The following is a 24,104-nucleotide window of genomic DNA, read 5'->3' on the forward strand; positions in this document are numbered from 1 at the left end:
CCTGTGGTTCTACCGCTCTCACCACTAGCTGACAGGCACCTTCATGGAAAACGATGGGGCTCAGAAAACTCAAAAGGAAGTCTACATTTATGAACATAATTTGAGTCTGAAAATAATTGCAGGTGGAAATACCAACACTTTGCATATTGTTTATAAAGAAAGGTTAATCTACAACACATGGCCTGCTGCAGTTGGCTAGGAAGCCAAAGTTTCCACGTGAGGGGCCTTCAGAAGACCTTCCGTTCAAAGCCACAATCATGCAGTTAGGGAGGTTGGCTGGGTCAGCCAGGAACACCTCTGGACGCATCTAAACAAAGTTTGTTCACCGGAAGGGGCCAAGAGGACAGCTGTTTCGGGGGCAGGGGAGGTGTAACTTGGACTCCTGAGGCTCTGGAAAATCTGTATCTCTGAAAGGAAACGGACTCCAGAGTGCATCAGACACGCCTTAAGAGAGGCTGGTGCTAAGTAATACGGAGAGTTTCAGTCCCAGGTGAAACTGAAAACTGGTGAAATTGATCTGAGTTCTCTCTTCATCTCTCTTCTGTGTCCCTGAAAAGTCATGCCCTTTCCTTTTGGCTTCCCTGATGCATCTACATGCCCAGGTTCGCCCAGGCAGAGACCATTTTCTCACCCACTCCCATCAAAATTTAGCTGCCTTCCGTTCTCCTTCTGCAAGGGCTAATCCCTCCTCAGACAGAAGGAGTGGGCCAAGGTGTTAATTGTTGGTAAGGGCTCAGTGGGAAGGCCTCAGCAAATCTCATTTGCATTTTAATAGAGGTCTTTTAGGCCTCAATGGAGAAGTTAATAATAATCGGGGTTTCCTGAGAGGCCAGTGAGGAAGATAAATCAGGACACCCCTGACATGTACTACAGGGTCCTCTTCCTTACCGGTCCCGTTAGTGTTCTGCTCCCAAACGTTGCCAGGAGAAGACATTTGTCACCTGAGGTTCCGAGCACTTTCCGCCACCATTTTGTGTGGCGCCCCCTGCAGGCACACCTGGCGCACTGAATCCCTCCCTCCTAAAGGTCCTGAGGCAGCTCCGCATCCTGACCCCACCCACCCCTCCCAAGAGTTCCACAGCTCAGCCCCGTCCTCTTGCAACCCCTGTACCATCCCTTCAGAGATCTGGGGCACAGAGAACGCGCAAAGGAGAAGGGCAGAGAGGGAAAGAGTCTGCATCTCAGACTCACTGTGCCGAGAATGAACGAATTCCTCAGGACATCCTCCCTGCCCGCAGTGTGACCGAGGCTCAGCAGCTTCCCTAGGGTGAGCCGGATGGGATCAAATTAACACTAACTAGCGCTGAGTCTCCCTAAGCTTTAAGCCAAAGTTGCACAGTCAAGAATTTCAATTCTTGCAGAGTTTTTGTCCCCTGCTTTAACACATTCCTAGAAATCCCCAGGGTGTGTCTTACACGTGCCATGAGCAAGTCTGGTCACCATGAGCCTGTGTCCCTGAGGAATCCATACTCTGTAGTCCCCACAGGGCCACTGCCACCCACACTGTCCTTGACCTCTGGCCCCGCTGAGGGTGCAGATCCGTGTCACTAGAAGAGTTCAACAGGGCCTGTTGGGAAGGAAACCCCATTCTAGTGACTGTACCTTTTCTAAATCACTTAGGAAGGGTGCAGAGGACCCTAAACATTGTGGGGGTCTGGGGTTCAACATGATGGGATGGTCATGGCACATGCAGCCCTCCCCCCATAGTTAGTTTCAGGGTGGCTATCAGGGTGCTATCCTTGGAACAGCGTTTGCCACGCTGTGTTCCTTCCTCCCAGGACCCACCCACCCTCCCTAAACCTGAGCTTCCATCAGCCCTTTCTCTTAGACATCAATGGATGTTGCTACAAGCTGGCATCTACAGAACATTTCTGAAAAGGATGGCTTCATTCCTAGAAAGGGATGTCAGGCTTCTAGAGTGACTTTACTGGAGGCCTTGGTCCAGACCAAATGCTACCAAGGATCCCCCGCCAGAGCTCAGACCCACGTCCTCAGGCAGGCATTGGAGGGGTTACCAAGGATGCTTTGTGAAGCTCCTTCATACCAAAAGCTGAGACTGGTCTCAGGGCATCCTCCCATAAAAACGGAGGATTTCATCCCTGGCTGGAGTACCACACTAGATACCGCAAGGGAGGTGGGGACCAAGGGAGAAAGAGGTGGCTGGTGGACAGAGTGTTTTAGAGGTTCAGTGTGTGGGCTCGCTACCAGCCTCAAGTTAAATGGTGCTTTGTTGATGGGGAGTGAATGCCTGAAGTCTCCAGAGGCATTTGTTGAGTGTTGAGAATCACAGGGCTGTGTAATTCAGATGTCCAACACTTTCCAGAGGTAGAGGTCAAAGTCTCTGCTTAAATAATGAACCTGGTGACTCTGTTACAGAAAGCTCTAGACACAGGAGCCTCCAGCACATCATTCTGAGCGTCCCATTATGAAGCACTTGCTACAGTCTTCAAACCTGATTCTCCTGCAAGAGCGAGAGCCCTTCCGATGGCAAGAAGGATACCAAACCATCTAAGGGTATGGCTGTGACAAACACTCTCTCTGACCGAATTCCAGTTACGCTTCTCTAAGCCCTCTCCTCCACAAAGGCTCATTATTGGGTCCTGTCCTTGGTCCACCTAAGCCAGTCTTGGCAAAGACTCTTGCTAAATCATCCCTCCATCCTTGGTATCGGATCACCCTTAATATTTGATCAAGTTCCTCATCATCTACCTTTGATGCCTAAATCCTTGGCCTGTCTTTAGCAAGAATTCTGTTAGGTCAGTTTAGTAAGAATCCCCCTACTTTTGATGTCTCCTCTTAGTAATTTTCCATCCACTGACACTCTCATTCTGCTTGTTGACTATAAACCCCACTTGTCCTTGTTGTGTCTGGAGTTGAGCTCAATCTTTCTCTTCCATTGCAACAGAGTTGAACTCCACTGCAGTCATCTTGAATATTACCATCTTAACAAGTGTCAGAATAATTTATATATATATATATATATATATATATATTTTTTTTTTTTTTTTTTTTTTTTCGGTACGTGGGCCTCTCACTGTTGTGGCCTCTCCCGTTGTGGAGCACAGGCTCCGGACGCACAGGCCCAGCAGCCATGGCTCACGGGCCCAGCCGCTCTGCGGCATGTGGGATCCTCCCGGACCAGGGCACGAACCCATGTCCCCTGCATCGGCAGGTGGACTCTCAACCACTGCACCACCAGGGAAGCCCCAGAATAATTTATCGTTAATAGCTGAGACTCCTGTTCAAGCTGTGCTGGTGAAGGTAGGAAGGACTCCTTCTTTGACCTTCAGGCTCTAAGGACCAGGGCTGCTTTAGGTGGGCTATCTAGGGGTGGGCTTCTAGGATTTAGAGCCTGGAAACTAAGACCAGGGAAGAAGCTATTCCTCCCGGTCATCTTCAACCTCCATCCACACGGCTACCAACACTGAGATTATAGAAACCCTCAATGTGACACCCCCGAAGTCAGGAGGAGCTGTACCCAGGGTCCCAGCATGGTGAGAAAGAGAACCAGAGCCAGGTGGTAGAGGCCCTCGAGTGGACAGAGGGAGAGATGTTGGGTGACACTCAACAGGGAGGCTGCCCAACCCATCCCCAGGTGTGTGAAGCCTGGCGTCACTCAGTGTGTAGAAATATACGATCCTGGGAACAGAGTTCTGAGACATAGCAGAGTGTAAAGGACACACTCAAAAGACCACATCTTGTTCATCCCCAGGAACAGAAGTTTAGGTGAGTTTAATAGAGAACATACAAGGGAGAAAGAAAGAAATGTTCTCCACACACTCTGGGCGGCTGTATTCTTTAAGACTTTTGGTTGCAAGTAACGGTAACCCAGACGGTCTGAAGAGGAGGAAGGTAACTTCCTAGTTCAAAGAACTGAAAAGTACCGGAACAGTTCCCATTTCAAGCAAAATGAGGTCCAAGGGTTCAAATGATGTCGTCTGGAAATGTTGCTTTGCCCTGCTTCCCTGTCTGTCCGCTTCGTTCTCAGGCAGGCACCCTCTCCCCTTGGTGGGGAAGAGGGCCATCAGCTGCTCTGGGCTTATAATCTGCAGTCTCAGGATCCCAGGGAAATGAGCAAGACTTCTTTTTTTAAAAAAACATTTCCAGCAAGAACCTGGGCGTTGATTCCAATTGGTATAGCTTGGTCATGTGCCAGTCCCTGAGCCAATCACTGTGCCCAGAAGGACATGTGCTCTGATGTGGACCATTTTTAAGTCTTTATTGAATTTGTTACAATATTGCTTCTGCTTTATGTTTTGGTTTTTTGGCCGGGAGGCATGTGGGATATTAGCTCCCCGACCTGGGATCAACTGCACTCCCTGCACTGGAAGGTGAAGTATTAACCACTGGACCAGCAGGGAAGTCCCCAGGACGTGTGCTCTGATAAGCCAGGCCTGAGTCAGGACCTCGCCCCTGCAGCCTGTGGGGGGAGGGATGCGGATTGCACTGTAAACGTGTGAGCTGAGAGTGAGTGAGGTTAGATTTGCTAAGGAAAAGAGGTAAGCTCTTACTCAAAGAAGTAATGCTGAGCAGGCAACACAAGCGACCGCTCGGTGGTCTGCAAAGCCTCCCCTCCCTCAGAACTTGCATCACAGTTAAATGCTGGAACCCTGAAGACAGATGGAGGTGGCTTTCAGTCCTTATTAGTGTGAGCTTGGCAAATGGTTTCATTCCTGTGGGCCTCAGTTTTCTCATTGTATGGTGGGGATACAAGCTGTGCTGTGGGTATACCAGGAGAGTGAAATGAGACAATACTAAATGTTCACTAAACATTATATATAATTGGTCCTCTTCCCAACTTCCCCTACGACCCCAGCTTAGATTAAACTGAACGAGGTTAACGAGCTTATCTCTTTTCCTCGTGGCTGTTTCCCTACTCCCTGAACACTGTAGGCACCCAGCCAATATTTCTGGAATGAATCAATGATGACAGAATTAATAAGTGTCCTGTGAATTTCTGTTCTTCAAATGTCAGCTCCCAAGCCTTAGCAAACAGAATTAGTCATTTCCTTCTCTTTATCTTTGGCATTTTTTATTAACTCTTCTTACAGCCCTTAGCAGCAAGAATGAGAACCAGGAATGTGTGTGACCCAACTCGGGATCCCACTGCTGGTCTAGCGCCTGGCACCCAGAACAGTGTATGTTGATGAATAAAAAAGAACACCTAGGGGCTTCCCTGGTGCCGCAGTGGTTGAGAGTCCGCCTGCCGATGCAGGGGACACGGGTTCGTGCCCTGGTCCGGGAGGATCCCACATGCGGAGCGGCTAGGCCCGTGAGCCATGGCCGCTGAGCCTGCGCGTCCGGAGCCTGTGCTCCGCAACGGGAGAGGCCACAACAGTGAGAGGCCCGCGTACCGCAAAAAAAAAAAAAAAAAAGATCACCTACTTCAAACTGCTCACCTTACAGATGTTGTCACAGAGACCCAGAGAGGTTAAACAATTTGCCCAAAGCCACACAGCTCCTCACCTGAGCCATGACTTCTAGTTTAATACTCTTCCTTCTGCTTCATACCACCTGGACCCTGGTTCCCTCTGCTGCCATGAGCACTACACACTGCTAAGGATAAAGTGAAGTTCTTGGTCTTCTAGAAGGGAAGGTGTAACAGGAGAACAAACCTGACTCCATATTGTATCTATTCCTTTAGCTTTAATCCTTGTGCTCTGTTGCCTGTGCATAGTCATGCTGGCTCTGAACCTTTTGTAAAACAATGTTGCCTAGAGCCTGAAATATACAGGATAGCCCATTCCCAAGGCTTTGACCTTCAAAGGTATAAAACTTTTCCATTCATAAAGAGATTAAAAAGTTGCAGAACAGAGATGAACATTTGTCTTGATGGAGGTTTATAGGAACATTGTGACCTGACCTACACAGACAGCTGCAAGAACAAAGGATTCCGGCACCCAGAAGTTTGTAACAATGAGCCACACCCCCTCCCCATTTAGTATAAAAGAAGCCTGAATTCTAACTTGAGTAAGATGGTTCTTTGGGACACTAGTCCACCACCTTCTACGTCTGCTGGCTTTCTGAAGAAAGTCACTCTTCCTTGCCCCAACATCTTGTCTCTGGATTGATTGGTCTGTCATGTGGCAAGCAGTATGAGCTTGGACTCAGTAACAAAGGGGCATCTGTAATATGGAAAGTCACCAGTACAGAGAGCAGCATCAAATTCTGAATGAGAGGTCAAGGATCATTCACTTGCTCCATCCCACATATAGCAGCATTTTTAGTCTCAGATTTTTTCTTTGGTGACCTCTGCTTCTTTCTAATAGCTCAGGCAGGGCTCAGCCATTCCTACCAGCTTCCACAACACATGCACACCCATCTAGTACCAAACCACTGAAAGAGGAGGCCAACAGGCCTTATTTGGACTGGAGACTGAATGCTAAAGCACACAGCAATGGGTTGATAAGCTCTTCTCCACACTACACCATCCTGTCCTCCATCTGAAGGAAGAGGCCTGGGCAGAGGTAAAGTCAGTCTCTCCCCTCCCTAACTACTCCCAAATCCAATTTCCCAAAGCCCAGGTGCCCTGCCTAGTTAATTTCTATCAAAAACACAATCTACCATTATTAACACACTCAGGACAGTTTATGCTATTCTCACTGGAGACCATGAAAAGGTTATTTATTTTATTCATTTATTTGGTCATCAAACATTTCAACAGCTACTGTACTACGTGCCAGGCACTGAGCATACCAAAACGAATAAGTGAATTATAAAGAATGTATCTGTCAGCTAAGACATCTAAGTAATCCATTAATACCATTTGTTCCAAAATCCCCAAAGCACAGAAGCTTTCTCATTCCCCATCACCCCACCCCAACTGATATTTAATTCAAAGAAATGCTTTGAAGAGCATGTCATTATCCGCTTTTTAATTAAGAGGAAAGGTTCTTTCGAGGCAAACTCGATCTTCTGACCAGCCAAACAGTGTTTTCCATAAACATTTTTAAAGAACTGAAAACAGCAGCCAGGTGCAGACTGCTCTCTCACAGTCAGAAAGAAGGTTGAGGTGATGTGTTCACTGCTTTCTTAACACCAGGAGGAAAGGCTGCTTCTAAATTTAAAGTATTCTGAATGTTTTGATGTGAGAAGGAAGCAAAACATGTAAGACTCCATCAAAAATCTCTTTTGGAGGAGCTCAGAAGAGCCCAGTGCGATTTTTTTCCAGGACTCAGGAGCACAGAAAATAGATCTCAATGAACTAACTTGGCTGAGCGTAAACCATTTTGCTTCCACTTTCATTTGTAACAAGTTCATTCATTTTGCAAAGTTAATGACCCTAACTTGTTAGTGTTATGTGGGCTTCTGGAACTTTCCCTAGTATCCCCAAACTCCTTCCTTATAAGGCATTAGAAAGTATCCTTTTTAGTATAAAAAGGGACATTTTAGTTTCTCATTTATCCAAATATCTAATTTTTGAGTGAGGAAACTGAGGCCCAGAGTGTTTTGCTCGAGAGCACACAGCTAATGAGCCCTAGAGCCAAGACTAAAATAAGTCCCTTAACTCCAAATTGAGTTACACTTAAAGGAACCCGTTAAGTAATTGTAGTTCTTGAAATTTACATAAGCATCTACAGATTGTTAAGGGCCTTATATGTACTGGGTACTTTACATATACTTTTTTCTTTAAATCCTCCCATAAAACCTCCAAGATAGGGGTCATTAAACTAAACACTAAAGTGTTTAAATAATGCCAGTACGTAGCACTTACAGTAAACCGAGTACTTCCTATATATTTTCTCCAATTTGAACAAAAATCCTGCAAGGTATCATCATCCCTGTTTTACAGATGAGAGGCTTGCTTCTCTGAGAGATGAAGCAAATTGCTAAGTTCACAAAGCTAGGAAATCATGGTGATGGATCCAAATCTCCCCGTGAAAGACCTACTGTATCCCACAGAACACCCCCCAAGCATTAGGTACTTGACTCCAATAACAGTGCAACTAGTCAAGTCATCTGGGGCTGCCAGGTAGGGCCAAGCACTCTGCAGTGCAGTGGTGCCGCATGAAGCGACCTTGCATTAGGGTCTGCCTGAAGCTTAGCTTGTCAAAGTCAAAAACCTGACCCTATCATTTCATGCAGGGGTGGCTTGTGTCCTTAAGACACATTCACATTAGCAATATCACAAAATAATAAGCAGATAATTATTATTATGATAATATTGATAACTATCATTTATTGAGTATATGTTACATATGATATGCTTTATGTCCATTATCTCTAGTTATTATAGACATACACCTATATGCCTAAGAGACAAACCCCATTTTCCACTCAGGACACATCCTTATGTTGAATCGTGGTGCTTAAGGGTATCCCAAAGAATATGAACAAAGAATTGTCACAGAAGGAGGTGAGGGTCTTACCTCATTCTGCAGTGATCTACTCAATATCCTCTAGTGAAGGATCATTGCCAAAAGTCGATTTTCCTTACATAAGTTATAAGTATTTGACAGGCTTAGTCTAAAATCAGAACTGGTAATATGATAATCAGTACTCAAATATTGACTAAGTCTATTTTTTTGTGCTCCTTAATAGTTATGACAAAAAGGTATGCTGGGCTTCCCTGGTGGCGCAGTGGTTGAGAATCTGCCTGCTAATGCAGGGGACACGGGTTCGAGCCCTGGTCTGGGAAGATCCCACATGCCGCGGAGCAACTAGGCCCGTGAGCCACAACTACTGAGCCTGCGCGTCTGGAGCCTGTGCTCCGCAACAAGAGAGGCTGCAATAGTGAGAGGACCGCGCACCGCGATGAAGAGTGGCCCCCGCTTGCCACAACTAGAGAAAGCCCTCGCACAGAAACAAAGACCCAACACAGCCAAAAATAAAATAAATAAATAAATAATATTTTAAAAAAAAAGGTATGCTATGATGCCTAAGGCAACAATGTGATAAGATTTTGAGAAATTTGTCTGTGTCATCACGTAATACCATTTTTACCAATCTCATCGTAACACATGTTACTCCTCGGAAGACTTAAGCAATCTCTTCTATTGCTACTTGATTTTGACAATTTTTTTGTCCTCGTATTTTTGGAATGAAGCAGTGTGTTAGTCCAAGGGAGATATATCCCATCTTACTACACAGTGGCACCAACATCTCATTTTTATTCACAACAGCAACCAAGACCAACCTCATTCAAAAGATTAGAGGGCTTCCCTGGTGGCGCAGTGATTGAGAGGCCGCCTGACGATGCAGGGGACGCGGGTTCGTGCCCCGGTCCGGGAGGATCTCACGTGCCGCAGAGCGGCTGGGCCCGTGGGCCGTGGCCGCTGGGTCTGCGCGTCCGAAGCCTGTGCTCCGCGACGGGAGGGGCCACGGCAGTGAGAGGCCCGCGTACCGCAAAAAAAAAAAAACATTAGAAACACGAACTTATTTGGGAAGTGCCTCAAAAGCCACCCACTCTTTTGCAGCCTTTGGTCTCTTCTGATGGCTCTGTTACGTAAGATCACGACCATAGGACTGAACTAGGACATATCAAGTAGAAGCCACTGGTCCTAAAAGATGGCTAAATAAAGAAGAGTGAAGTCTCCAGTGTAAGTCCATCCTCCTATCCCCTCTAGAGAAAAAAATATTTCCAAGTACTGGCTCTGGGTCCATGTAGACATTTCCTATATACATGGAGACATTTAACATGATGATCAAAGAGAGGGTCCAATGCAGTATAAATGTCAAGAGTAGGTTCTATCACCCTCCTACACTGTTGGTGGGATTGTGAATTGGTGCAGCCACTATGGAAAACAGTATGGAGGTTCCTCAAAAAACTAAAAATAGAAGTACCATATAGGGACTTCCCTGGTGGTGCAGTGGTTAAGAATCCACCTGCCAATGCAGGGGACACGGGTTTGAGCCTGGTCCTGGAAGATTCCACATGCCTCGGAGCAACTAAGCCCGTGTGCCACAACTACAGAGCCTACACTCTAGAGCCCGCGAGCCACAACTACTGAAGCCCGTGTGCCTAGAGCCCATGCTCCGCAACAAAGACAAGCCACGGCAATGAGAAGCCCTCACACTGCAACAAGGAGTAGCCCCTGCTCGCTACAAATAGAGAAAGCCTGCGTGCAGCAACAAAGACCCAGTGCAGCCAAAAATAAATAAATAAATTAATTAATTAATTAAAAAAATAAAGAAATACCATATGATCCTGCAATCCCACTCCTGGGCATATATCCAGAGAAAACTATAATTCAAAAAGATACATGCGGGCTTCCCTGGTGGCGCAGTGGTTGGGAATCTGCCTGCCAATGCAGGGGACACGGGTTCGAGCCCTGGTCTGGGAAGATCCCACATGCCGTGCAGCAACTAAGCCCGTGAGCCACAACTACTGAGCCTGTGCGTCTGGAGCCTGTGCTCCACAAACGGGAGAGGCCACGACAGTGAGAGGCCCGCGCACCACGATGAAGAGTGGCCCCTGCTTGCCACAACTAGAGAAAGCCCTCGCACAGAAACGAAGACCCAACACAGCCAAAAATAAATAAATAAATTTAAAAAAGAGTATTACACCTTTAAAAAAATAAAAATAAATAAATAAAAATAAAAAAGATACATGCACCCCAATGTTCATTGCAACACTATTTACAATATCCAAGACATGGAAACAACGTAAATGTCCATCGACAGATGAAGGTATAAAGAAGATGTGGTACATATACACAATGGAATACTACTCAGCCATAAAAAGAATGAAATAATGCCATCTGCAGCAACATAGATGGACACAGAGATTATCATATTAAGTGAAGTAAGTCAGAAAGAAAAAGACAAATACCGTATGATATCACTTATACGTAGGATCTAAAATATGAACAAATGCACTTATCTACAAAACATAAACAGACTCACAGACATAGAGAACAGGCTTGTGATTGCTAATGGGGATGGGGGAATGGGGGAGGGATGGATTGGGAGTTTGGGATTAGCAGATGTAAACTATTACATATATTGATAGAACTGTTTGGCCAACCCAATAGAATGGAAACAACAAGGTCCTACTGTATAGCCCAGGGAACTATAGTCAATATCCTGTGATAAACTGTGATGGAAAATAACATGAAAAAAATGTATATACATGTATAACTGAATCACTTTGCTGTACAGTAGAAATTAACACAACATTTCAAATCAACTATACTTCAGTAAATTTTTTTTTTTTTTTTTTTTTTTTGCGGTACGCAGGCCTCTCACTGTTGTGGCCTCTCCCGTTGCGGAGCACAGGCTCCGGACGCGCAGGCTCAGCGGCCATGGCTCACGGGCCCAGCCGCTCCGCGGCATGTGGGATCTTCCCGGACCGGGGCATGAACCCGTGTCCCCTGCATCGGCAGGCGGACTCTCAACCACTGCACCACCAGCGAAGCCCTATGTCAGTAAATTTTTTAAAAAGAATAGGTTCCATCTCATTCCTCTTCTTGAGCCAATAACTCACAGCTAATTAGCTGAGACGGAGCTGCTGGATTCACTCATGATAAGGGCCCTGCATTGTGGTCAAAACTATACACCCAGATAGTAGAAAAGCTAAAACCAAAATGTTGGCTGAGGTTATATACAGGAAAAGATGTAGACAGGATGTAAAAGCCAAGTCATTAGAGTCATAAATGGACCAAACTCAGACATGACACAGCTCTAAATACAGTCTAAACATTAGTAATTTCTGGGAAGTTTTCTGCAGGTTAATTTCATCTATCACATACAGATTCTTATATCTTATCTTGACGTATTGAGTTGATTCAGTTTATTTGGAGGACCTACATACCATTTTCTTCTACAACTGCACCAACATACACATACACATACCCAAACAACATTAGTCTCGTTCAAAAATTATATACAAACCAACCGAGCCTGGGTCTGGGTTTAATCAGCCAAAAGTTGCTTGGAAATTTGTCTACTCATTTGGGAAAAAAGTGAACTTAGACGCTTATCTCAAACTATAAACAAAATTAAAGTTCCAGGAGGATTAAAGATTTAAGCAAAAAAAACCCCCCAAAAAACTATAAACATACTACAGATGATACATCTAGCTATGGTGACCGGAAAAGGTTGGAAGAACCTCTCCCCAAGAAACAAGTAACTGAAAAGTGTTTATTCATGAAAACCTGCTCAAATTATAGCTAATAACAGCAGGAATCTGAGGCTTCTTGCCTGAGGAGCTCTGATCCCCCACCTAGCTCAGCTGGCAATGACAGTAGGTTTTACTACTAGGGCAGTGCTGGGTGAGAAAATCTACCCTTTGCTGCCTGGGTGCAGACTTTATTTGGGGCAGAGAGCAAAAACTCTCACTGGTAGTGTTGTTAGTTAAAGTAGCAAAACTAGAAAAAAAAATAGAATGGGGAAAACCTGTAGGTCTGCTAGCCTGAGGCTGTGGTTAGCTGTGGCAGACTAACCAGTTTATAGGAAGATCCTAGAAATGAGAAAGCTTTAGAAGGGCTAGATACACTCTCCACACATCTTTGGCTGACTGGCGAACTACACATGTGCAGAGGAGACTTGAGAGAGCTTAATATAAAGTGAAAGTCAAGGCAGACTTGAGAACTGGCTTAACTTTGAATGCACTCCTCAATCCACAAACAGATTGATTAGCAGAGGGTAGAACTTTTATAGACTCAAGATACATGAGCACAACTTCTGCCTAAATCATTGGTTGATCACTAAGCTATGCAGACATAGAGGTGACCCCTAGGAAGTCAGGCCAAAAAAATAAAAATGAATTTTAAAAAATTGAGCAAAGACATCAGTGGCCACATACCACAAAGGCAACAGACTCTACCATTTACAGGAAAGGTACAAAAGTAAAAGAAACAAAAGAGAACCTCATGGGTGACAGTCAGAAACCTCAGGGGTAAAAATCAATATATTACCTAAAAAGTCAGTTTTCAACAAAAATTATGAAACATACAAAGTAATAGAAAAGCGTGATCATGTTCAGGCATAAAAGCAGTCAATACAAATCCATTCTAACTGTGCTCAGATGTTAAAAGTAGCAGACAAAGACATCAAAGCAGTTACTATAACTATGCATAAAGAATTAAAGGAAACTTTGTTAAAAGAATTAAAGGAAAATATTATAACAACAATTGACAATAGTGAATCTTAATAGAGAAATATCAACTATAAAAGGAACCAAATGAAAATTAGAGTTGAAAAGTATAACAAACAAAATGAAAAATGAGCTTGAGAGTAGATGTGAGATACCAGAAGGAAAAAATTCATAAATTTGAAGATAGAGTAATCAAAATTATCCTTTCAGAAGAACACAGAGAAGAAAGGTTGAAGGAAAATGAGCAGACCCACAGAGACCCTTAGGACAACAGAAAGAATTCCAACACACATGAATTAGGAGTCCTGAAGGAGAGGAAAGAGAAAAAGAGGTAGAAAAAAATTTAAAGTAATAATTCTTGAAAACTTCCTAAAGGTGCTGAAAAACATTTAGTGGCAGGTTCAAGGAATCCAACAAACCTAAGTAAGATAAACACAGAGATTCACACATCATAGTTGAACTGTTGAAAGCCAAAGACAATGAGAAAATCTTGAGTTCAGTAAGAGAAAAACGACTGTCATGTACAGGAGAACAACAACATGTACATCAGCTAACTTTCCATTAGGAAAAATGGAGGCCGCAAGGCAGCAGAATGAAAGAAAGAGTCTTAACTAATATATATAGCAAAACTATCTATCAAAAATGAAGGCAAAATAAAGTCATTCAAAGATAAACAAAAATAGGGAATTTGTAGCCATCAGAACTGCCTCCTAAGAAATAGTAAAGGAAGACTTTCAGGCTAAAAGAAGATGATATCAGATAACTTGAATTCACAAAAAGAAATGAAGAGCATTGGAAATTATAAATATTGGGTAAACATAAAAGACTCTATAAACAGGTATTGTTCTCTTTTCTCCCTTAATTTCTTTTAAAAAGTGATTGCATAAAGCAATAATTATAATTCTGTACTGTTGGATTTGTGTTGTATATAGATACAATATATATGGCAATAATAGTCCAGGGCTTCCCTGGTGGCGCAGTGGTTGAGAGTCCGCCTGCAGATGCAGGGGACACGGGTTCGTGCCCCGGTCCAGGAGGATCCCACATGCCGCGGAGCGGCTGGGCCCGTGAGCCATGGCCACTGAACCTGCGCGTCCAGAGCCTGTGCTCCACAACAGGAGAGGCCACAACAGTGAGAGGCCCACGTACCGCAAAAAAAAAAAATAAATAATAATAATGATAGCACAAAAGAGAGAGGAAGAATTAGAGCTATATTGGAACCAAGTTGCTGTATTTTACCAGAATGGTCATTATTAAACTGAAGCACGTTGTAGTAAGTTTACATATATATTGTAACCTAGAGCACCACTAGAAAATTAATTTTAAAGAATAGTTAATAAAACAACATAGGAATTTAAATGGCATGCTAAAAATATTTAACACAAAAGAAGCCAGCAAAAGAGGAACAGAGGGACAAAAAAGACATGAGACAAACAGAAAGCAAACAGCAAAATGGCAGATGTAAGTCTGACCATATCTATTATTATATTAAGTGTGAATGAATTAAACTCTTTAATCAAAAGACAATCATTATCAGCCTGGTTTAGAAAAGCAAGTTCCAACTATATGCTACCTTTAAGAAAGATACTTTAGATTCAAAAACACAAATAGATGGAAAGAAAAATAATGCGAGAAAGACATATGTCACGCAAACAATTATAAATACCTACATTAATATCAGAAAAAAATAGAATTTAAGACAAAAACATATTACTAAAGAGGGACATCAAGTAATGATAAAAGGACTAAAACATCAGGAATCTATAAGAATTATAAATATACAAGGAACTAATAACAGAGTACTGAATACATGAAGCAAACACTGACAGAATGGAAATATAAACAATTTAGTAATTATAATTGGAGATTTCAAGTTCCTTTTCTCAGCAGTTAAACTAAAAATAAAATTAATAATGATATAGAAGACATAAACAACAACCAACCAACTGTACCCAATTATTGATAACATATATAGAAGATTACACAATGGTTTCAATCCACATGGAATATTTTCCAGGTAGATCATATGTTAAATTATAAAACTAAGCTCAGTAAACTTAAAAGGATTAAAACCATACAAAATATATTCTTCAACCATGATAGAACTAAATTGGAAATCAGATACAGAAAAATTGGGGCAACCTTCAAAATTTTGAAAAATATACTTCTAAGTAACACATGAGTCAAAGAAGAAATCACAAGGTTAATTAGAAAATATTTTTTAAAAACCCAAACATACTAAAATGTATGAGTGCAGGTAATGCAATGCTTAGAAGAAAACTTACAGCACTGAATGCTTAAATGAGAAAATTAGAAGATCTATAATCAATAATCCAAGGTAGAAAAAGAAGAGCATATCAAACCTAAAGTAATTACATGGAAGGAAACAATAAAGATCAGAGTGGAAATCAATAAAATAAAAATAGAGAAAGAAATCAACAAAATCAAGTCGATTCTTTGAAAAGAATAAAATTGATAAAACTGTCACTAGACTGACAAAGAAAAAAGAGATAAAATATAAATTACTAAAATCAGGAATGAAAAGGGGATATAATTACTGATCTGACAGAAATTGAAAGAATTATGAGAGCATTATAAACTACTTTAGGCCAGCTAATTACACAATGTAGATGAAATGGAAAGATCAATAACAAATTAAAAATTGAATTAGTAATTAAAAATTTTCCCACAAAGAAAAGCCCAGGCCCAGATGACTTTACTGGTAAATTTTCTCACATCTTTAAGGAAGAAGATATACCAATCCTACACAAACTCTTTCAGAAAATATATGTATTAGTTTGCTAGGGCTGCCATAACAAAGTATCCCAAACTGAATGGCTTAAACAACAGAGATGTATTGTCTCACAGTCTGGAGACTAGACGTCTGAGATCAAGGTGTGAGCAGGGCTGGTTCCTTTTGAGGCTGTGAGGGAAGGGTATGTTCAGGCCTCTCTCCTTGGCTTGTAGATGGCCTGTTTTCTCCCTATGTCTTCACCTTGTTTTCCCTCTGTCTGTGTCTCTGTGCAAATTTCTCCTTCTTATAAGGACACCAGTCATATTAGATTAGGGCCCATCCTAATGATCTCATTTTAAGTTGATTACCTCTGTGAAGATCCTATCTCCAAGTTAGGTCACAATCTGAGGTATTAGTGGTTAGTACTTTAACACACGAATTTGAGGAAGGGACACAATTCAACCTATAACAATGGATAAGGAACAAATACTTTGCAACTCATTCTATGAGGCCGGGATTATCACCCAGATATCAAAGACAGATATATCAGAAGTAGAGAAAACTAAAGACCAACATCCCTCATGAAAACTGATACAAAATTTATGAAAATAATATTAGCAAACTAAATATATAAATACATATATTTTGATTACACATGATGACCAAGTGGGAATTACTTCAGGAAAGTAAGGTTGATTTAACATCTAAAAATAAATTAATATTATATATCATATGAATAGAATGGACAAAAAAAATCACATGATCATCTCAGCAGCTATAGGAATAGCATTTGACAAAATTCAATACCTATTCATGATTAAAAAACAAGCAAACAAAAACACTCTCCACAAAGTTCTAGACAAAAACTAGAACCTCCTCAACCTGTTAAAGAGCTTCTAAAAAATCCTACAGCTGTGTTATACTTACGGGTGAAAGAGTGAAAGCTTCCTTCCTAAGATCAGGAACAAGACAAGGATGTCTGTTCTTACCACTTCTATTGAAAAAGTTACTGAAGCCTTTACCCAGGAATACGCTAGAGCAAGAAATAAAAAACAACCAGGGGACTTCCCTGGTGGTTCAGTGGTTAAGACTCTGAGCTCCCAATGTAGGGGGCCCGGCTTTGACCCTTGGCCAGGGAACTAGATCCCACATGCATGCCACAACTAAGGAGACTGCATGCTGCAACTAAGGAGCCCATGAGCAGCAACTAAGGAGCCCACGAGCTGCAACTAAGGAGCCGGCACAACCAAATAAAAATAAATAAATAAAAAGGCAACGAGATTGGGAAAGGAAGGAGTAAAATTGTCCTTATTCACAAAATATGAATGTCAAAAATCTGATGGAATGTACAATAAACCTACTAAAAGTAATAAGTTTATCAACATTGCAGAATACAAGCAACAAACAATCTACAAATGAAATTCAGAAAAAATTCCAGTTGCAATAGTCATAAAAAGAATAAAACACTTAGAGAAATGCTAACAAAATAAGTGTAAGAGCCATACACTGAGAACTTCAAAAGATTTAAAGAAATGGAGAGACATATCATGTTTACAGGTTGGAAAACTCAATATTGTGAAGATGGCAGTTCTGCCCAAATTGATCTGTAGATTCAAATGCAATCCCTATCAAAACCCAGCAGGATTGTTTTTATAGAAACTAGCAAGTTGATGCTAAACTGTATATGAAAATGCAAAAGACCTGAACTAGCCAATATAAGTTTGAATAAGAAAAGCAAAATTAAAGGATTCACATTACCTCATATCAAAATTTACTATAAAATACAGTAATCAAGAAAGTGTGGTATTGGTATAAAGATAGATATATTAATCAATGGAACAGAATAGAGAGTACAGAACTATACCCCTACATTAATGGACAATTTATTTCTATTTTCAACAAAGATGTCAAGACAATCTGCTGTAGAAAAGATAGTTTTTTCAACAAATAGTGCTAATACAATTGAATATGAATACGCAAATAAAAAAATCTAGTCCTTACCTCACACTGTACACAGATATTAACTTAAATGGAGCATAGACTTCAGTGTAGATCTAAAACTATAAAATGTCTAAAAAGGCACAGGAGAAAATCTTTGTGGCCTTGGGTTAGGCATAGAGCTCTTAGATTTGACATGAAAAGCAAGATCCATAAAGAAAATATTGATAAACTGCACTTCAACAAAATTTAGAACTTTTGCTCTTCAAAAGATACCATTAAGAAAAAAAAAGATAAACCATACACATGGAGAGATTATTAGCAAATCATGTATTTGATAAAGGATTTGTATCCTGATCAAGAAAAGAATTCTTACAGCTCGATAATTAGAAGGCAATTAAAAAATATGCAAACAACTTTAGTAGACATATCACCCAAGAAAAAATATGAATGGCTCAACATCGTTACTCGTTAGGGAAATGCAAATTAAATCACAATAAGATACAACTCACTGTCCACCCACTATAAGGGCTACAGTTAAGAAACTGACAATACCAAGTGGTGGCAAGATTCTAAAATGGTGTAACATTTAGGAAAATAGTTGGAAAGTTTCTTAAAAAGTTGAACATATACTTCACAAATGATATAGCAATTCTACTCCTAAGTACCTACTGAAAAGGAATGAAGGCATATGTCTACACAAAGACTTACACGTGAATATACAAAGTAGCATTATTCATAATAAGAAAAAACTGGAAATAACCCAAATGTCAATCAACTGGTATACAGATAAACTAAATGTGGTATACCTATACAATGGAATGCTATTTAGTACTGAAAAGGAACAATCTACTAATACTACAACATGGATAAACTTCAAAGTCATTATGCTAAATGAAAGAAGCCAGACACAAAAGACAACATATTGCATAGTTCCATTTATATGAAATTTCTAGGAAAGGCACATCTACAGAACTAAAAAGCAGATCACTGGTTGCCTTAGCCTGAGGTTAGAATGAGAAGTAACTGTAAAGGGACACAAAGGAACTTTCTGAGTTGATGGAAATGTCTTAAAACTGGATGGTTGCGTGATTCTCCCCATTTGCAAAAATAATTGAACAGTATACTTACCTTGGGTGAATTTTTTTGCATGAACATTAAATCTCAAGAAAGCCTTAAAACTAATTAAAAGTAAAAAATATTAGAAAAGAAATAGAAAAGTTAACATATGTGTATTAAATGCTGCAGAAACAAGTGATGTGCGAATGGACACAGAAAGATTAAAAAAAAACATTTTAAAGGAATAATGACAATTTGCTAAAGCTTGGAAGGGGCGGGTGAAGGAGAGAAAGGAATCAAAAGTACCACGAGTTTTCACATCAGAAGTTGGTAGGCTGAGCTGCTCTCAGGGTGTAAAATATCACTAGGAAGTTTGGTTGAGTTTGACAGGCAATTGGAAATGCAACCCTGGAGCTCAGACAGATGTCAGTTTGAAGGATGCAGATTTGGAAATCATGCACAGGGCTGAAATCATGGGACTGAATGAGATCATGAGAAAATTAAGAGCAAGTGGGACAGGACCGAACCTTGTAGAATACACATCCCCAAGGAGCCTGAGAAGGAAGAGTTAGAAGGAATTTAAAGAAAGAAATATCGCCTATGCCTTCATGAGACTCACCTGCCAGAAAGTCGCAGTGGTGGCCAACTCACAAAGAAACACAGGCAGGAAGGAGGCAACAAATCCACCAAGACTGTAGTATTTCTAGAAAATAAAGATAGAAACATGATACATTTTGCCGTTTTTGCCTCACTCCTTAAAATAGATTTAGTAAGAGGTAGGATGGGGGTTCCCTGGTGGCACAGTGGTTAAGAATCCACCTGGCAATGCAGGGGATATGGGTTCAAGACCTGATCCAGGAAGATCCCACATGCCGCGGAGCAACTAAGCCCGTGCGCCACAGCTACTGAGCCTGCATTCTAGAGCCCACAAACCACAACTACTGAGCCCGTGTGACACAACTACTGAAGCCCATGCGCCTAGAGCCCGTGCTCCGCAACAAGAGAAGCCACTGCAACGAGAAGGCCGTGCACTGCGACAAAGAGTAGCCCCTGCTCGCCGCAACGAAGACCCAATGCAGCCATAAATAAATAAATAAAAATTTTTTTAAAAAGAGGGGGGTGAACAAAGGGTCATGTTGCCAACAAAAATAGAAATGAGGGGTTTTTTTCATGATAACCAGGAAAAATAAGGAAACAATGAACAGGCTGGGGAAACAACATAAACAGGCCTGAAAGAGTTAAGCAACCTTGGTTATTCTTTAGCTGTTACTACCTTATTCTTTAGCTGTTACTACCAACAAGCGCTTGTAGCTAGACTTGTCCTTCCCAAAGCTGATTACTCTCTGACTCCATACAAATTACCCTTTGCACCTGGCATTCCTTCTCCCCCTACACTCCCTTGTAGCACTCTTCATTTCAGAAAGAAGGTCACGGGCCGACATCTTCAGGGACACCAGACACAGGTGCTGAGCCACCTGATGCCAGCTTTGGCCATGAATTTGCAGAAGAAATGCAAGACCTTCACTACTTTTGATCCTTATCATATACCCCAGACTGTGAGCCCCACGTATAAAATCTTCTTTGATTCCCCAAGGAGGGGGGCACAGTTCTTGAGGCGTTAGCCTAGTGTCTTCCCTTTGCCTGGCAAAGAAAATAAAAAGCCTCTCCATTTCTTATCTTCCAATTCTCTGTCTCCGTATTTTTATTCGGCATCAATGCACAGGGAGCCAGATTTGGCAACAGTCAGGGGAAGGAGAGACAAAGGTGGTCCCTCCTCAGCTGCGTTTTTGCTTTCTGCAGTTTCAGTGACATAGAAAATTCCAGAAACAGAAGTTTCAAATTGCGAGCTGTTCTGAGTAGCCTGATGAAATCTCTTGCAGTCCTGCTATGTCCTAGTGTTTGAGAATCACCCCTTTGTCCAGCCGTCTACAGGGCGTAAACGCTACCTGCCCGTTAGTACAGGAAAAACACAGCATATGTAGGGTTCACCCCTCTCCGGGGTTTCAGGAATCCACTGGGGACCTTGGAACGTATCACCCATGGGTAAGGGGGGATTACTGTACATGGAGAAGAGAAAAAGGGGGAGATGGGGAGTTTTATGTGGGGCTAAGCTGACATTCTCTGGGTGCTGTCCCTGCCCCAAGAGGATTCTCTGGCCCTCATCCCTGTCTCCACCCTGCTTCCCGTCCAGAGCCTGACCTTGTTTGCTAGGACAGCGACACAGCCCTCTTCGTGCATCTGCACCCCTCCGGAGCAAGCACCCACCGCTCTGCCTGTGGCCTCCCTCCCCTCGTCGGGCGGGGCGGGTGGGGGAGGGGGAGGAGGGCAGCCGGGCCAATAGCTCCTCGGATCTTAAAGAGGTGCAGGTCCTCAATATAATCATCAAAAACCCAGTGATAAATGCAATACGTACGCCTGTAACCACAGCTTTTGGCTATAAAGGACATTATTGGAACAATTGAAAAAACCTGAATCTGGATGGTGGTAATATGTCGATGTTAATTTCCCAATCTTAATGATTGTATTGCGGTTATGAAGGAGGATGCCCTTCTTTGTAGTCACTAAAATATTTGGAGTGATGGGGAATCATGTGGGCTACTTACCCTCAAGTGGTTCGGGGAAAAAATGTTCTTTGTACTATACTCGCAACTTTTTTATAAATTTGAAATCGTTTCCAAAAAATTTTAAAGCTGTATGTTAGCGGGTAGGTTGGTTTGACGTTATGTTTTTGGTTTATGGGTTAGTAGGACCAAACAGAACGAAACCGGCGAGGGAGGTATGGAAGGAGGGTGGCTGGGTCGCCTGTTTCCCCGTCCTGGTTTTTGCAGACCTCCGGGTTGAAAGACTGGAAGTAACCCTGTTTGCCTTGCAAAATGTAAACAAAGACATTACCCTTAAACAGTGTAATAATGTGCTTTCCTCATCCCAGCTAACAGCAGGGGCTCCCGCAATCAGACCAAATAAGTTTAGTCTCTGTCGCTGGGGAGGTTCGCTCCCACAAAGAAAGGCAATTTAAGTAATTAGCCAGTCTTACGGCAGGATCATCTCCTGGGCTCAGCGGGGTCCAGGGAGCACATAGCTGTTGGGGGGAGGAAAACGATCCTTCATTTTCACACTCGCTTCTTCTAACCCAAACTTTCAAAGCATGCTCAGAGAGGACACTTTACCTCAGTGCCTCTCAATGTCCCAGATGGAAAGAAGCTGATGGCTGAACCAAACCAGCACATGCTGACAAGCTGTTGTTTCCTCTTCGGGTTTGTTTGCTTCCCAATGAAAACAGCTCCGTTGTTTTTCCAGACTGTAAAAGTGATCCATGCTTGTTATTAAAACAAATTTAGACAATAACAAAGAAGGGTAGTTGGGGCTTCCCTGGTTGCGCAGTGGTTGGGGGGCCGCCTGCCGATGCAGGGGACGCGGGTTCGTGCCCCGGTCCGGGAGGATCCCGCATGCCGCGGAGCGGCTGGGCCCGTGGGCCATGGCCGCCGGGCCTGCGCGTCCGGAGCCTGTGTTCCGCTACGGGAGAGGCCGCAGCAGTGAGAGGCCCGTATACCGCAAAATAAATAAATAAATAAATAAGGGTAGTTATAAAGTAGAGAGTTAAAATTATCTATAGGGACTTCCCTGGTGGCACAGTGATTAAGAATCCGCCTGCCAATGCAGGGGACAGGGGTTCGATCCCTGGTGCTGGAAGCTAAGCCCGTGCACCACAACTACTGAGTCTGAACTCTAGAGCCCGCGAGCCACAACTACTGAAGCCCTCGCGCCTAGAGCCCGTGCTCCACAACAAGAGAAGCCACCACAGTGGGCAGCCCGTGCACGGCAACGAAGAGTAGCCCCCACTTGCCACAACTAGAGAAAGCCCGCACACAGCAACGAAGACCCAACACAGCTAAAAATAAATAAATAAATAATGCATTTAAAAAAAAATTATCTATAATCTTCCCAACCAGAGAGAGCTATGGTTCATAATTTAGTGTATTATCCTTCAAGTTTATATAATTATAAATAAAAATATGGTTATAGTAAACTAGCTGCATTATAACCATTAAAATCTTTGTTTTCCTCTTACTCTATCATGGGCATCTTTACATGTTAATAAATATATATTCGTGATGTCACACCACAAAGAATCCTTTGCCCAGACAACCCAATAGAAAAATGGGCAGAAGACTTTAGCGGTCTTTGGGGGCAATGCCCAATAAACACTAGAAGAATGCTCTAGTCATCAGGAAAATTCAAATTAAAACCACAGTCACCCACCAGAATAGCTAAAGTGAAAGAGACAGATAAAAGCACATGGTGGCAAGCATGTGAAGCAATTAGAACCGTCACGCAGTGCTGGTCGGTTGTAAATTGGTACAACCACTTTGGAAAACTGTTTGGCAATATCTCCGAAAACTAATCATACGTATACGTAGAGTTCAGCAGTTCTAGTCTTAGGTAAAGAGAGAACAGACATGCATATACGTCTTCACTGAAACATAGGTACAAGAATGTGCATAGCCTCACTATTTATGATAGCCCCAAACTGGAAACAACCAAATGTCCAGGTATTGTAGAACAGATGTGAGACAGGCTGGGACCTGGGACCCTTTGCTGCAGTGCTTGCCCCTGGACAAACATTTCCTCAAGCAACAGAATACAAAGAAACTATAAGGGACCAAAATAACTGTGCTCATGCCCAGTTGGGGCAAATTATGAACAACGAGATACAAAAAGACCAAATCCACCTGCCACTTCTGAGGAGCCAGGAGCAAAGGCAGGGAACTTCGCATGATCCCTGCACACAGCATCACCAAAGGGATGGGCAGACCCCCTAAGCCACCCCTTCAGCCCGACCTCTGGACACACCTCTACCCTCACCCCATATAAGGAACTAGTTTGCACCCCCCACACACACTCAGGGAGTGAGCAAGGGAAACTGTTACTTCTCTGTGCTCCCTCCTGCTTCAGCACCAGTCTCAATAAAGCCTTGCCTGAATTTCTTGTCTGGCCTCTTTTATCAATTTCTACTAATTAAAGAGTCCAAGAACCCTGGTTGGGGGACTTCCCTGGTAGTGCAGTGGTTAAGAATCCGCCTGCCAATGCAGGGGAAATGGGTTCGAGCCCCGGTCCGGGAAGATCCCACATGCCGTGGAGCAACGAAGCCCGTTCACCACAACTACTGAGCCCATGCGCCGCAACTACTGAAGCCCGTGCACCTAGAGCCCCTGCTCCACAACAAGAGAGGCCACCGCAATGAGAAGCAAGTGCACTGCAATGAAGAGTAGCCCCTGCTCGCCGCAACTAGAGAAAGCCCGCGTGCAGCAAGGAAGACTCAATGCAGCCCCCTCAAAA

At 42.7% G+C, this 24,104-nt stretch overlaps 1 protein-coding gene across 6 annotated transcripts in view; it reads right to left on the minus strand.

Annotated features, from left to right (window-relative positions):
• The window catches only part of SLC35F5 (solute carrier family 35 member F5), a 129,754-nt gene that overhangs the window by 35,275 nt on the left and 70,375 nt on the right, over positions 1 to 24,104 (minus strand). For 5 of the 6 annotated variants that reach the window (XM_073807776.1, XM_073807774.1, XM_073807772.1 and 2 more), the window contains 2 exons: positions 21,935 to 22,065; positions 19,387 to 19,470 (listed from right to left, as the gene is read on the minus strand). The gene's annotated coding sequence lies outside the window, so the exon portion shown is untranslated. The remainder of the gene's footprint in view (positions 1 to 19,386; positions 19,471 to 21,934; positions 22,066 to 24,104) is intronic. The other variant, XM_019931910.3, reaches the window with a different exon arrangement.

Source organism: Tursiops truncatus, chromosome 7 (genome assembly GCF_011762595.2).
Source record: "Tursiops truncatus isolate mTurTru1 chromosome 7, mTurTru1.mat.Y, whole genome shotgun sequence".
NCBI classification, from domain to species: Eukaryota; Metazoa; Chordata; class Mammalia; order Artiodactyla; family Delphinidae; genus Tursiops; species Tursiops truncatus.